The sequence below is a fragment of the Triticum dicoccoides genome, chromosome 7B, assembly GCF_002162155.2.
Source record: "Triticum dicoccoides isolate Atlit2015 ecotype Zavitan chromosome 7B, WEW_v2.0, whole genome shotgun sequence".
NCBI classification, from domain to species: domain Eukaryota; kingdom Viridiplantae; phylum Streptophyta; class Magnoliopsida; order Poales; family Poaceae; genus Triticum; species Triticum dicoccoides.
In genome coordinates, this window is record NC_041393.1 from 599,034,506 (window position 1) to 599,038,098 (window position 3,593).

A 3,593-nucleotide genomic window follows, 5' to 3' on the forward strand; every position below is an offset into this window, starting at 1 on the left:
TCAAAGCCCTAACTAAGTTTTTGCACTAACCTAGATAATTAACCTAATTAAACTAGTTAACCTAACTACTTCTCTGTTAATGCCCTAACTAAATTTTTGCCCTAACCTAGATAATTAACCTAATTAAACTGGCTAACCTATGCATGAGAGAGAGAGAGGAGGGGTGGGGGCTTACAGATGATGGCTCCGGTGGTGGCGACGGAGGCAGTGTGGTGGCGAGGGAGGCAGGGGCGTCTCCGGTGACGGCGAGGGAGGCAGGGGCGTCTCCGGTGACGGCGAGGAAGGTGGCGTCGACGGCGGCTCCGGTGGCGTTGACGAGGCTGCGCGGCTCCGTGGTGTTGGGGGCGGCTCCGGTGTCGTCGACGGCGCACGGCTCTGGTGGCGTCGTCGGCGGCGGCGAAGTGTGGGGCGACTGTGAATCAGGGAGACGGCGGTGCGCGCGCGGGGTGGGTTTGAGGGATTTGGGGGAAGTGGTGGCCAGGGGGAAACGGTTTTTTGGCTAAGTCAAACTTAGCGGTAGCGCGTTTCGCAAAATGCGCTATAGCTAAGTTAGCTATAGCGCTTTCCTCAAAACGCGCTGCTGCTATAGCTAATTTCCTATTCTGTTTCTATAGCGGGGGACTAGGCACGCGCTGCAGGTACGTTAGCTATGGCGCCTCTTACAAACAAACGCTGCTGCTATGCCTTCCTCCAATTTTTCGCTTTTTCGTTTATTTTGCTTTACATTTTATTTTTACCTTTCTCCTTTTTCTATTTCTTTCATTTTCATTTAAATTTCTATTTGTTTATCATCTTATTTTATTTCCTTTAGTAGTACCGCTCTTCTTAGGAAACGCGCTGCTAACTGTGCTCTAGCAGTAGCGCGTTTCTGTTAAGCTCGCTACTACTATGTGTAGCCTAGCATTCTGCCAATGGGAATATTAGTAGTAGCGCTTTCTTTACAACAGGCGCTACTGCTAAGTTTGTGTCTGTAGCGCGGTTTTTATTTGGTCACTACTGCTATATAGCACTAGCGCGGTTTTTTGACCCGCGCTGTTGCTATATTTCTGTGTATAAGGTTTTCCCTAGTAGTGTAGGGCCTCGATTTGTAACCACTATGTCTCCTTCAAGTCGGTTGTGCTATGTGGTATTTACATTTGGCATGTGTCTTGTACATGCCACCTGATATGTAGCGATAATTAAGCATTGTATAACACTTCATACAACCTCACTGAGCTGTGAACACTAGTAGAAAATATGGCTTTGGTCCAGGCCAGATAAGAGCATTAATCCCGGTTCTGTTATGAACCGGGACCAATCGGTGCATCAGTCCTGGTTCATGAGGCCAGGGCGCTGGCCGGGCCTCGGGGGTCATAGGTCTCGGTTCGTCTGACCCCTTTGGTCCCGGTTCCAGACATGAACCGGGACCAAGGGCCTCGCTCCTGGCGTAGCCCCTTTAGTCCCGGTTGGTGGCTGGAACCGGGACTAAAGATCAGGCTTTTGTCCCGGTTCTAGCCACCAACCGGGACTAAAGAGAGGCCTATATATATGCTCGCCCCTGCCCGCTCACTCCTCTGTTTTTTGGCCAGCCGGCGTGTGGGAGGTGTGTGTGCTAGTCTTCTCTCACCTCCTATGCACATGAGGTGTTCGATGAAATGCCCGAGCCATGCTTAAGCTTTCTCCTCTCCAAGCTCGACCTCCAAGCTCCATTTTCACCAAGATTTGTCTAGGTTTGGCGGTCCGTCCCGTCCCATCCCCATCCTCACCGCTGTCAATGGCTCGCCCCGATCTCGTTGCCGACACCACCGTGGTGAGCCTCTTGTTCTTATCTTCTTTTTAAAAGGAAAAAAAATCTTACTTGTACGATTTAGATAGATACTTTTATAATTTTCTTACTTTTATTATTGTTTGTTATTATATAGTGTCATGGTGTTGGTATCCGCCCCCTTCGGCCCTCGTCCTGTCTATGATTCGAATGTGGTATATTATTTTTTATTATTACTTGTTTCATTTAGTGTTTATATCAATTATGCTGACCAACGTGACATAGATGTTTTTATCTCGGAGGTATGTGAACCGGAAATTCCAACCGACCCTCTTGTTGAGAGGTTAAATTTAGTTGAAAAAGAAAACAATTACTTGAAGAAAAAATTGAAAAGAATTAAGGAGGAGAAGATGGAATTGGAGTTGCATGTTGCGGATGTCGTCGATGATCACAAGATCAAGATGGATGCAATGCGCTTGAAGATTAGAAAGATTAAAAAACATGTCATTTATAATGAGGCTTGGTATCATTATGTCGTTGGATCAATTATTACCTTGGTTGTGATTATGATCGCATTTGTTGTTGCATTTTGATGTCTACTACACAACCTTCTTCTTGTAGACGTTGTTGGGCCTGCAAGTGCACAGGTTTGTAGGACAGTAGCAAATTTCCCTCAAGTGGATGACCTAAGGTTTATCAATCCGTAGAGGCGTAGGATGAAGATGGTCTCTCTCAAACAACCCTGCAACCAAATAACAAAAAGTCTCTTGTGTCCCCAACACACCCAATACAATGGTAAATGTTATAGGTGCACTAGTTCGGCGAAGAGATGGTGATACAAGTGCAAAATAGATAGTAGATATAGGTTTTTGTAATCTGAAATAATAAAAACAGCAAGGTAACTAAAGATAAAAGTGAGCGTAAACGGCATTGCAATGATAGGAAACAAGGCCTAGGGTTCATACTTTCACTAGTGCAAGTTCTCTCAACAATAATAACATAGATAGATCATATAACAAGCCCTCAACATGCAACCAAGAGTCACTCCGAAGCCACTAATAGCGGAGAACAAACATAGAGATTATGGTAGGGTACGAAACCACCTCAAAGTTATTCTCTCGGATCAATCTATAAAAGAGTTCGTACTAGAATAACACCTTAAGACACAAATCAACCAAAACCCTAATGTCACCTAGATACTCCATTGTCACCTCAAGTATCCGTGGGCATGATTATACAATATGCATCACACAATCTCAGATTCATCCAACCAACATAAAAGTACTTCAAAGAGTACCCCAAAGTTTCTACCAGAGAGTCAAGAACGTGTGCCAACCCCTATGCATAGGTTCCCAATGTCACGAAACCCGCAAGTTGATCACCATTGTCACCACATGATAATCATGGCAAGACATACATCAAGTGTTCTCATAAAAGACTCAATCCGATAAGATAACTTCAAAGGGGAAACTCAATTCATCACAAGAGAGTAGAGGGGGAGAAACATCATAAGATCCAACTACAATAGCAAAGCTCGGGATACATCAAGATCGTGCCATAGATGGAACAAGAGAGAGAACACGAGAGAGAGAGATCAAACACATAGCTACTGGTACATACCCTCAACCCCGAGGGTGAACTACTCCCTCCTCGTCATGGATAGCGTTAGGATGATGAAGATGGCCACCGGTGATGGGTTCCCCCTCTGACAGGGTGCCGGAACGGGCTCCCGAGAGGTTTTTGGTGGCTACAGAGGCTTGCGGCGGCGGAACTCCCGATCTATCTTCTGTTCTGGAAGTTTTAGGGTACAAGAGTATATATGGGTGCAGGGGGTACGTCGGAGGAGCTA